The sequence below is a fragment of the Gopherus flavomarginatus genome, chromosome 9 (assembly GCF_025201925.1).
Source record: "Gopherus flavomarginatus isolate rGopFla2 chromosome 9, rGopFla2.mat.asm, whole genome shotgun sequence".
Lineage (NCBI taxonomy): Eukaryota > Metazoa > Chordata > Testudines > Testudinidae > Gopherus > Gopherus flavomarginatus.
In genome coordinates, this window is record NC_066625.1 from 8220521 (window position 1) to 8233097 (window position 12577).

Genomic DNA, 12577 nt, shown 5'->3' on the forward strand with positions numbered 1-12577 from the left:
GTCAGAGCATTGCAAGTGATTTCTTTCTCGGATGCGCACTAGCCTGTCTAAGTTGGGTTGATCAGCAGGGGCAGGGCTGGCTGCAGCAGTGTGAATTAAAGAGGGAATGGAATGAAAATTCATGGGTCCCCAGAAGGGACCATTGTGATCACCTCGTCTGACCTCCAGGATAACACAGACCCTAAGAATTCCCTGACCGCATCCTGTTCAACTACAGCAGCGTGGGCAGGATTATGGGAGCAGTTCTCCAGTTCTTTCCCTCTCTCACACACACACTTTGCCATGTAACATTTCCCAAATCACTCAAGCCTGTGACATCTACACAGCCTTGTTACTCAGGGACAAGAGCTGCAGAAAGTACTGTTAATATGAGGCTTATGTGGACTCTTGGCCATGCATTCTGCAAGCTGCTCTCAGTGGCTGGGCTGAAGCTCTGGGCTGAGGGGTTCAGGCACCAGCTCTGCTCCTAGTCCACTCCACAGGTACAACCTGTTCATGCAGGAGAGCCAGGCTGTGGCACAACCTCCTGCAGGAGCTAAAAATCACCCCAAAAGCCACCACTTCCCGGTGCACGTCTGAGGCATGTGCCTGTCCACTCTGCCGCCTCCCATACTGACTACAGCTGAAAATCCCACACCCGCCAGTTCCCCCTGGGGAGAGGAAGGAAGAAGCCCCACGTGATAGCTGCTTATCATGCCCCTCAGTGCACTTGTGGGGGTGCCCAGTGAGGAGAGGGGAAGGGAGAAGTCCCCTGTGAATGCAGGGGTGGAGAGATAGGAGGGGGAGCGAAGGGAGCAGGTGAGACATGCGGGGAGGCAGCCGGCCCCAGGATGGGCCGAGGCATCCCGGTAGTTCCTATGGCAGCTCTTGAGCAAATGGCACTGTGCTTCCCCCCAGCCCTCAGGGCTCTGTGCACCAACACCGCTTGCCCAGGTGCCAATGCCCTTGTCCTGTCCCTGACCCACCCTGGCAGCTGGTGCATGTGCTCCTGCCCCTTCCCCAGGCCAGCTGTCTCCACTGTGGCTGGAAGGCAGGACCTTACTGGGCCAGGGAGTCCTACCTGCTTGCTGGCAACCAGCCCAATCTCCTGCACTGCAGGTTAGGGGCTGCTCCAGCCCTTCCTCCAGGTCCTGCTCTTGCCTCCATGAGAGTGGTGGGGCAGAAGACACTGGGAGGGAGGGACAACAGAAACATAGACACTTCCAATATTTCCACTGCAAGTGTGCCAGCCCCTCCTCAGTTCCCCAGCCCTGGAGGACCTCAGTACAAGGGGATATGTGGTGGTAGCTATTCACAGAGTAGGCACAGTGGCTCTGATTTGTCTGCAGTTGTGGGCCTCGTCCACACACACATTCTCAGATTCCAAGCCCAGAAGGGACCCCTGTGATCATCTAGTCTGCCCTGTTGTAGAACACAGGCCCTGTGACTTCCTCGAATTACTTCCTGTTCGATCGAGAGCAGATCTTTTAGAAAACATCCAGGCTTGATCCAGTGAGGGAGCAACCCCCACGACCCTGGGTAAGTTGTTAATCACTCTCTCTGAGCCTTCGTTCCAGTCTGAGATTAGTTCCATGCCTACGTCTGGAAAAATCAAGCTGACATTGTCAACTGCTCGTGTCCACCCAGAGTTTTTATGCTGTGCAAATTCCTATTAGTGTGTGGTGACAACGTGTGTCCCCAGGATGCAGAGGGCAGGACATTGGAAATAGCAAACCGGTTCCTGTCCCCCTTCCGGGAGGGCCCAGCTAGCAGCAAAGCAAAGACTGTTGCTGTTTCCTGTTGGAAGCAAGTATTTTCTGTTTGAACATGACATTCCTGCTGCTGCATCATCTTCTGAGCACCCAGCCACCCCACAAGTGCGTGTGTGTGTGTTCGTGTGCGCACGTGCTGGGAGTAGTTAGTGTGGTAAAAAAATTACTATCCTCAGCCGTGGTGGTTTGGAGCCAGCTGGGCCGTTGCCCTCACCGTACAGTTGCTAGTTTCAGCCAAAAGCACAACCCCCGTCCCTCCCCCAGTGCCTGTTCACATTGCCAAGTGAGCGCAGCTTGCCCTGGAGTGCAGTGTCCCCAGGCCGGCCCCAGATCGCAAATGGAGGGGCTGGAGCTGAGGCTAGAAGAAAAATACCACCGGAGAGCTGGGGCTTCAAAGAAGGCTGCGAGATGCTCAGAGGAAAGCACCCTGGGCCTGCATGGAGACAGCACGTGTCCACAACACACCTCGGGGTGAGAGCCGAGGCCCAGAGCCCCCAAGTCCGTGAGTCAGAGCTGCCAGCATCAGAGACAGTAAAACCCATGTTTGGCCTAACCTGGCTTTTCGTGCTCCTGGTTTTCCCCAGCCCAGCCTGCCCGACTCGCCTACACACTGAAGTCACGCCCACAGAAGATCTAGGTGATTAGTTACATTGACCCTACCCCTTTGGCTCCATGTGTCACACTCTTGCACTGGCACAAGCGACATCGCCTGTATCCCCACAGGTACAGCATGGCGCGCTATCCCAGAGCCCCTTGCCCTGCCTGCGTCCCAGCGGCATTCTGGGTAACGTTCACAGCTCATTGCGGGATGCCTGCTGCCATCCAAGGGTGCAACACCCATCACCCCTCTGCCATACCCCAGAATCCCCAGGGTACTCGGAGAAATGCAGGCCTCCCGTCCGTAGTTGGATGGGAAAGCAGATTCCATGATACCAGAGAGGCTGAATCTGCAGGCACAAGGAGTTGCCAGAGGAGAGTCTGTGCATTGATCAGTTCTCGGAGCAGCGGCACTCTGCGGCCTGGCCCGCAAGCACACAATGGTGGGAGCCAATGGTTCTGGAGAGCTGGGGTGGCCACGCTCCTGGAGCCACAGGCCTGCTCACTCCAGCCCTGCAGCAGCAGGCCAAGTGGCAGATGGTGCAGAGGCACCGGGGGCTGGCACAGATTGCTACTGTTTGCGGGGGGGTGGGAGGACACCAGCTTGCAGAGGGGGTCCTTTGGCAGGGGTGGAGTGCTGCTGGGAAGGTGGGTTTTCAATTAGATGCACACATGTAGCAGGGGGAAGGGCTGCTATACAGGGTGCTTGCATGGCTGGGGCATGTTGGGGACTGTGCCAGGCATGTGCTTGGCTGGGGGGGGCGGGCATCAGGGGCTGTCCAAGGTGCTTGCTTGGCTTGGGGGGCGCATCGGGGGCTGTGCCGAGTGCGTGCTTGGCTGGGGTATGTGTGTCTGGGACTGTGCTGGGCATGTGCTTAGCTGGGGGGGCATCAGGGGCTGTGCTGGGCACATGCTTGGCTTGGGGGGGGGTGCATCGGGGGCTGTGCCAGGCACGTGCTTGGCTTGGGGGGGGCGCATCGGGGGCTGTGCCAGGCACGTGCTTGGCTTGCGGGGGGCGCATCGGGGGCTGTGCCAGGCGTGTGCTTGGCTGGGGGGGTGGCCTGCTGTGCTGGCTGAGAGTTGACATGCAGGTAGTTGAAGCTACAGTCAAATCACCAGGTCTCAGCTCAGCCAGGAGGAACAGACCTGCCCAAAGTGCTTCTCACTTCCTTGTTAAGGGCACGAGAAGGCGGGATCCACAAATCACCAGCTGCTATTTACAGAGGCAGGTTTCCCCTGCCAAGCCCTGAGTAAGAGGGTGGGTGGGACAGATTGTGTGCTCCTGGCCACATGCCCTCCCCCGGTTCATTCAGCAGTGCCAGTGCCCCAGCAGCTCACCCAGCCTCACTGCAACAGCTGGGGTCAGGCCCCAACCTTCATGAGACTGGCTGACAAATCATGAGACCTCAAAACCCGGCAGCTGGGTTCTGTGTATTCGCTTCCTGCTCTCTGTGCTGCCCTTGGTCACGTTTGCAAACTTCTCTCTGCAGCAGGGAGGGCTGGCAGCTCCCTTTTACTGGTAAGGAAAGCTGAGAGTCCCCCATAATCCCCTGCCTCCTGGAGGTAGGGATTGAGGAAACTCCCCAAAGAGTGCCAGAATGGTGCTGAAATCCTGAGAGGTGGCAGCACTGCACAGGTGGTGCCAGGCCAGTGTTAACCCCTGGCTGACAGCCTGAGCCCATAGCCAGCTATTCCAGAGGCGTGGAACAGGGACTCAATCTCACACATTCCCACAATGCATCCTGGTCCCCCACCATATGTGCTGTCCAACCCCCTATACATACAGTGCACCCCCCACCCCCCTGCTATACTCCCCCACAGTGGTGAGCTGCCAAAATCTTAACAACTGGTTCCCTATAAAAAATTCTGATTTAAAGGGGGGAGTGGGGGAGGGGCAAGGGGAGACATATCCGTGGGGCTGGGGGCCCCTGCAGAGCCTGGACCAATTGCCCCACTTGCCCCCTCCCCTCCCCTCTGGCCAGCCCTGGAGCTTGCAGCAGGACCCCCACACACACCTTGCCAGGCCTCTCAAAAAGCGGCAGCAGGACAACTCCAGAGCTCAGCTGAGCTGCCCAGCTGATGCTGGTGGCTGGCCACGCCGCAGCTGGGGGGAAGCGGGGGAAGGGCCGGGGGAGCCTCAGCCTCCCCAGCTGGGAATCCTGGGTGCAACAGGATGGTCCGAACTGTCGACCGGAGTTCTTTGCCCACTCCCAGGCCCTTTAATAAATGGTTCTCCACGGAGGTCTAATTTTAGCAACCGGTTCTTGGGAACCTGTGGGAACCAGCTCCAGCTCACCACTGCTCCCCCACACACTACTCCCCCTCCACTATTGACTGTATCTGGGATCTCTGAACTGGGGAGATCTGCCACCCACTGGGATGCTGGGCGAGGGAAACTGAGCTGGGTCCCTTCAGTGTGATCCTCCCTGTGGCTGCGGTACAGAAACTGGCCTCCTGCATGGCAGCCCTGGTGCCCTTGTCAGCAGACAGCCTGAGGGGGCTTCAGGACTGAGCTCTGCTCTTGCCTGCCCCTTGTCCCTTCTGGCTCTGGCAGGAGATGCCCTGGAAGGGCCACGGAGAGATGCTTGCCTTGCACCCCCCGGTGCTGCACCAGCTCCAGGGCACCTTGGCCAGCACTGGCCTGCCTTTCACGGAGGGCTCTGCTCATGCACCCCCACTGCCTGGATCTCCCAGCTGAAGTTGGGGCTGTTCACCAGGGTCCCCCTGGCTCTTGTACGACGTTCTCTCCAAGGACTGGCAGGGTGATTTCTTCAAGCTCTGCCTGAGCTTGTCTCGGATGGGGGAGGGAGGGGTCTCTTCTAGCCCGTGAGCCCCTCAGGCAGGGATCTCTCACCATCCCCAGCGCTGGCAGTGAAGCAGAACGGGGGCAGGTGAAGAAATCTCAGGCACTGCTGTAGGGGAAATACAGGCTTTACAAAGCCACTTGAGCTGGATTTCCCCACAACTCCCACAAACACCCAACCAAATCAGCAGCGCCAGGTTCATAGTCTACGTCAAGGGCAGGCCAAGCACCTCCAGAGTGAATGCCACAGCAACGCTGCTCTTCGTTGCAGGCCTGTGGACTCAGTTCCAAGTGACTCCAGTGTTCCCAGAGGCACCTGCTCTAGTGTATCACTGGCTAGATGAAGGCATAGGTTACAGGCCATAGGTAGGCCCTGCCCAGGGCCCAGCTCATGAAGCCACTGATCAGGAGCTCCACTTTCATTCAAAGTAAATTGTCACTTGCCCTCATGGGTGCACAGACAAGCTTGGAAATGGGATAGGAGTAACTGATGCTGCCACTGCCCCATTCATCTGAACTGTAAAACCCACTGCCACTCCACGGACAGCTTGGACACTGACAGGGGGTTGGGGCCTCATGTAGGCCACTGTCTTAATATGGCCTAGTTTTCCCCACATGAGGTGCCATCCTCCAAGCTCCTGGCATGTTGACAATTCAGCCCCCCCTCACTTGGACAATGCAGGAGGCTAAGACCCAAACCCCTTGCTCCCCAGAGCAGTGGCTGAGTAAGAAGTGGTGCTGAGGGATCGCGGGCAGGCAAGATGGAGGTTGTGAAGAAGGGATGAGGGGGAAACCTGTCACAGAGAATGTTCCAGAGGCTCCCCTTCGAGTCCCCAAATACCACACCCTCTGCGGCTGAGCGGCCTCAGGTTGGAGCCGACACGTCTTCCGCTCAGTCACTGCAGGAGCTTGGGCAATATTTGCCAGGTCTTTTACCCCTGTGGGGCCGGTGGTGGCAGACTCTGGGCTCTGCCGTGCAGCCAGGATCAGGTTTCTAAGCTTTGGGGCTTTGTTTCCGTTGAGCAGGTTTAGCTTCAGCCCTGCCTGCAACTGAGGAAAAAATAAAGATTTCTCTTTTCAGTTGAGTCAGAAAATGTAAATCTTCCACCAAGGAGCCCACAGGCCCCTGGGGAGGACAGTGCAGCTCTCTGGTGGGGCCACGTGGCTCATCCTTTGAAAGTCCCCTGCCCCCAGCACAGGGCCTGAGGAATGGGCTGCATGTACAAAGCTGCCTCTTGAATATCCTGCTCCACAGCCAGTGGGGACCATATGTGGCCTCAGCTTCTGCTCCCCCATGGCTAGAACTGCCTCGCCCTACAGACCCCCCGTGTGCTCCAGGGGCTCTGCCATGGACCTCCAGGGGAGTTGGATCACTCCTCAAGTTCACAAAGAGCCACCACAGAGCAGCCCCTCTACAGCCACCCTCACTGCTAAGCCGGCATTCGCCAACACCTGACTCCCAGCCCCCCCATGCTCCCTGCACACCAGGATTTGCAAGGGAACAGACAGGGTCAGAGTGTTGCCTCTCATCCCCAGGCCTATGATGGCCACCACTGAATGCCATGAAACCTGGCTGCCTGCCTCCACCCTGGACAATCAGCCTTGGTCACAATAAGGGACTCGGTGACTCTTTGCTCTGTACACATCAGTGACTGAATGGTGCCTCGTTCCTCCCCAGCAACAGAGCAACTGCCATGAAGGGAACAGTGGCAGATATCTGTTAGAGCCCACACCCCGTGGCTGGATAGCTCATCACTAGTGCCTTGAGCTACACCTGGAAATGAACAGCCGGCCAGCACACAGCTCTGGGGTGAGGAGCCGCCTGAGATCAGCCACCAAAACCTCCTGTTCTTTCTAAGTGGGAAGTATTGATGGAATGTAGCCTCATATATATGGCTGCGTGTCTCACTCACTCTCCTCACCTATTCCCTGCAACCGCTTGGCGATGGTAGCCAAACATTTCATGTGGCTCATTGCAAACCCAGGTCACCACTCCAACCCCAGAGTATCACTGGTAGACAAATGCTATACCTATAGTTGGGAACCTAGCGAAATGAAAACTTTCCTCCATTCAGTTCTGCCCAGTACACTAACCTCCTGCCTGGAAGCAGACTCTCCGGGTTGCAATGGCTCCATTTTAACCCCACCAGTAGTGTCTGCCCTAGGGAGAGGGAGAGGCACTTTGGTAAGGCCGTTTCGGGGGAGCTCCTGCCACCACTGCCTGCCCCTGTTCATAGCCCTGTCCAGCTGAAAGAACTAACTTCCCAGCGTACGGACTGGTGGGATCTAGCAGTGACGTGAAGGGTAGCCCTATCCTGCAAAGCAGCATTCAACCCACCCAGTCCTGCTCCCAAAATCAAGGGCTGGTTCAAAAAGTTACTTGTCCGGCACCAGATGTGCAGTGCAAGATTCAACAGATCAGACTCCGGGGAGGAGAGAAACAGGCACTGACATACTAAGGGCTCAGAAATTAAACTCAAGGCTGAAATAAGCCTTAGGATTTGTGGTGTATTCCCCAAATGAGAAGTGGGTAAACTCCGCTTACCCATATTTACCCTCAACTATGCTACTGCCAGGAAAGCCAGCTTAGCTGACATTAAACACTTCACAAAGGTTACGTGCAGAGCAGGAGTTTTGAAGCGAGTAGGGAAAATACCTTCACTCCCCCTAGAGATGCTGCTTCTCCCCCTCACACACCACTCGCTGAACTGCAGCCTGGCTGAGTCAATTCCTAGCTCACTGGTTTCTGCTGTCTCACCAAAGAAACCTGACACATCACTGCACCTTTCCCCAGCTGATTAGCTGGGCTGGAGGAGTTGAATTACTCAGGTAACAGAACCCCCAGCACAAACGAGCAGAAAGCTGGATAGTTTGTAGACTTGTCACAATCGCTTGTCATTAACACAAGTCCTACGTGGGGTGATTTCAGGGGGTGAAGCACTCAGCAGCTTAGAGAGTGAAAACCCGCTCTGCATTGAACGCCGTATTTACACATTGTATTAGCACATCTAATGCAGAAGCTGCCCGGCTCTCTTGCACAGGCCATATTAAGGAAGGAGATTTAAACATTGTCACAGCCTGAAAAACCCCTCTGTGAAAATGGCCTCATGGGGTTTCACATTTATGCTCCTTCGGCGATTTGCTGATCAAATTCACTCCATTTACAAGGCCAAGTAAGATTTTTCAGGCTGCCAGCCCTGCCAGTGGGACTTGCTCTGAACAAAATCAAGCTGTGTTCTTTGTGCTTCGTACATCACCAACCCTGGAATCAGGGCAGGGCAGCTAATTTTGCTGAGACAACAGAGCAGAGCAGAACCCAGCTTGCCTTCCTGCAGCTGCTCTGGCTCTGCAGACCTGTCGATGACAACAAAGGGGACAAGAAGCACTGTCTCGTGGTTAAAGCACAAGACTTGGCACCAAGGGAGATGGCTGTGTGGCCTGGGCAAGTCAGCCCCTTTATGCACTCACCAGCTGGTGCGCCTCCCTGTGGCCAGGTGCGGCATTGCAGGTTCTCCTCATGCAGCGCCCCCTGGCAACAGCTGTGCTGGCCTTGCGGATGGTCGACTTCTCGTAACTCAGCCCTCCGGCCAGGTCACATATAGATCCCCCCACTTCCCGGGTAGTAAAGTCCCATGCCCAAAATAGGTGCATCAGCATCGGCATTCACACTAGCTTCAGGCCCTTGGGACTTCCCCGGAGTCCCCACAACAAACTCATCCCAACACCTCCCACTTGGGCTGATGTTCCACCAAAGCCCTGTTGCAGGTTCCCCCAAGCAACAGCCTCTTGGTTCCTTGCTGGCTCTCTTGGGCTCAGCTGCAGGTCTTCCTCCTGGCCTCACTCAGGCTTTGCAGGTTTTCCAGCCTCCTTCAGGTTTCCTGCTGACTCTGGGACCTCCACCTCCTGCCACCCAGGCCAGGCTCTGCTGTGCTGTGCTGTGCTGTGCTGTGCCGTGCCAGACTTCCTCACCCCAACACTATTCTGAGGGCTTCCTTCTGTCTGGGCCTGCCCTCACAGCCACATGCCTTCCCCAGGTGTACCTAGGCTCTCCCAATTAAGCCCCTCTCCATTTCATTAACCCTTTCCTGGCTTCTGTTCCTTTTTACCTAAAAGCCCTGGGGAGAAAAGTGTTTACAGGTTCTACCGATGCAGAGAAACAAAAGCATTACATGTACCTCAGCTTCCCCAGCTGTAAAATGGGACTAAGCTTCCCTACTCCCGAGAGGTACTGCATGGATCACAGTTTGTAAAGCACCTGGAGCTCAGTAGGTGGACTGTGGAGAAGGATGTTTGTGTCTATCTAATGGTACAAACACGGTCTCATCCTTTTCTCACCTTCTTTCAGTCCGGTCAAGAATTCGGAAGGGAACGCGATGTCCTGTACTGATCATCAGCAGGGTCCTCGCCTGCCTATGGAACTGGAGTCCTGATTAGCCCCCAAATTCAGCCCATGTTCAACACAGGAGCATGCTGTCAGTCCCGTCAGGTGAATGCACAGCACGCTGGATAGAGGCTGTCACCCAGCGAGATCTTAATACTGAGCCTTACGGGGGGTTTATATGTTTACACAAGGGCATTTTCTTTCCTGCCAAAAGTTGTCCACAGTCGCTACCACCAGTGCAAAGCAGCTACTGTAACAGCAGTGGAAGCACAACAGACAAGGTGCAGGTGTAGGCCTGAGACCTGATCAACACCTACCCCCCATATTAAACCAGCTTTGGGTGAAACTCAGGGAGTTCACCCCTAAAACTGAAAAAAGACTGTTCTGCTCCTGCTAAAGCACCCCCACCTCAGGAATGTGCCTAGAGAGTTTTAACCACCAAGGTTGTAGAGACTGCCAAGCACTGGGAAATTAGGAAGACACAGAAAGAGACTAAATAAATGGTAAGATAAACTCTGACCAGCATTTTAATGCTGAGCATCTGCATGAGCAGAGAAGGTCACAACTAAGTTACAATTTGGGCATAAAAGATAAAATGTAAAAAACGTGGGCGGGAAGGACACAGAGGTGCCAGTGCGTAATTGGTTAAATGCTTGTTATTTAGGTGCATGGGATAATATGATCCCATTACATGAGTACAAATGTACAGTAGTACATTTGAAGGAGGGAGCTAGCTTTTCCTATAGAATGTAAATGAAACACAATGCTCTTTGGGAACTGTTTCCGCCCTGCAGGGTGACATCAAGCTGCGGGAACTCTGACCCTTCTGCACAACTGTGATGTCCAGAGGCATCGCCAGGAGCCCGCAGATGAATGAATCCCTGACTGGCTCTCAGGTAAACATCTGTCTGTATATTGGGAGCAGTGAGCATAAGAGATTTGCTTGGTATCCATATTCTGTGTGTTGCTAATTAATAGATGTTTAGAGCACAACTGCCTAAGCCTCTTCCACTAGGAAAAGGTTCCGCTGACCCGTAGAGCCCTGAGAGGAAGGGTGGGTACTTAAATTGACCATGTTTCTTCCTGAGCCCCGTGGGTAAGGATAGGTGCCTGACACACCCTGAGCCCTTGGAAGGGAAAGGGGGGGGGGTGCCTAAATTGATTGAGTCACTCCTTGAGCCCTCAGAAGGGTATAGGCAGGGTGCCCTAAATTGAGCGGGTAACACGGGGTTGCGAGCTTAAATACCACTTTACGTAGCCCTTCCCTGACCAACATTAGATTACACACTTTTCACAGTACAGTGCTTAAGGGTCAGGGAGGGATTCTCCCCAACCTATCTGGTTTTGTTTGACCTTCTTCCTCTGCAGTATCAGGGCTGGCCATGGCTAGAGATGGGTCTTTGGGTGGAGAGGGCCGGGACTCTCTGTCTCAGTTGCTTGGCTGGCTGGTTCTTGCTCACATGCTCAGGGTCTAACAGTTTGCCCTACGTGGAGTCAGCCAGGAATTTCCCCCAGCTCATATTGGCCTTGAACTTGGTTTTTTTGTGTGTGGGTCACTTGCCGGGATTAGCTGAGTATATCTCACTTAATTATTTCTCTGACATCGTGGGGGCCTCGGTCTCTTCTGTTCTCTGCTGGTGGCATATAATAATCTAGTCCCTTGCAAGCTGAAATAATTCGGTCTAATTTCAGCTGCTGGGTTTAGGGGGCAGGTGGTGGCAGTGGCCTATATTTCTCGCCTTACACTCCATAACTCCTATCATGTTGATGGTGGCTGGCACCTTGTCTACATTATGGACCAGATTTTCACCAGAACTCAGCATCCACGATCGTGGCTTGTTAGGGGAGTGCCTTGTGTCTTAACGTAGGGAAATTGTGAGTTACTAACATGCCAGGAATTGGTGCTCAGGTGCACGTAGCATCATTCATGGGTTCTGTAGGACCAGTAAAACTTCTCGTGCATTGCAAATGGCTTCCTCTGGCAGCTCTTTCCATTCCTGCTTCATCGGCTGGATTGTCAAAAGAGCTCAGCTCCCATTTAGGCTCCCAATTCAGTGGCCCAGTGGATGCTGAGCTCTGTTGAAAATCTGGCTGCAACTGAGGGCACAGAGCACTGGAAAATCCGACGCCAGCTGGTGGAGCTGGACCAGAGGTAGCAAACATAGGAGATTGTAGGGAAACATTCTCAGCACTCACAAAGCCTCAGCATACCAATTCACTGCACTGGAATACAACCCGATCAACACCAACTACATAGACCAGCTGCACAGTGTGCTTCACATAGCAAGACCTTCCCCCTTTTGTTGTCTTTTAAAGATGCACTATTCTATGGTAATTTTAGTCTGGAAAATGTTTATTGTAATGTGGTGGAAGAACCTCTCCCCCTCCTGTTTTCTCTTCTTTGCATGTTTGGTTCCTGACCCAGGGGGAGCAGAGCATGGACAGACCGACAGACCCGTGGAGGTGCCATGGTAATGTGACGTGCCTCCAGCAGAAGTCTCCTGCTGGTTCAGCTGAGCTGTTTTCCATGAATTAGCGACTCTGGGGTACCACCAAGCCCGTGTGCTGGAGGCACCTTGCGGCAGAATTCCATTGATGAAGTTGTGGCTGCTGCATCCGCTCCCTTCCTGGCGTTTTCACACCCACCGCAACACGGCACCACGCCAAGGCCTGTCGGGGTTCTGTGGCCATTGCACATCTGGCCCAGGGATGCCCCACCAGAGTCAACTCAATCATTCACATGTCAGGTTCATTTGCGTAGAAAGAATGTGTGGGGAAACCCCAGGAAACACATGGCCCAGGCTCTAATCAAATCTAACTCTAATAATAAACCTCATGAGTAACGAGCAGGCTCAGGGGCTGGAGCTCACAGTGAGATGGCAGGACCTGGGGGAGACTAGACTTGGCCTGAGACGAGACTGAGGGTGAGTATCCTGCCCCCTCTTTTATTAGGCAGCAAGGCTGGGTGAGGGGAGTAGGCTGGGACTGGAGTGGGCAGAGAACAGCAGAGTCTGCTGCTATGGGGCAGCCGTGGAGGTAGGTGGC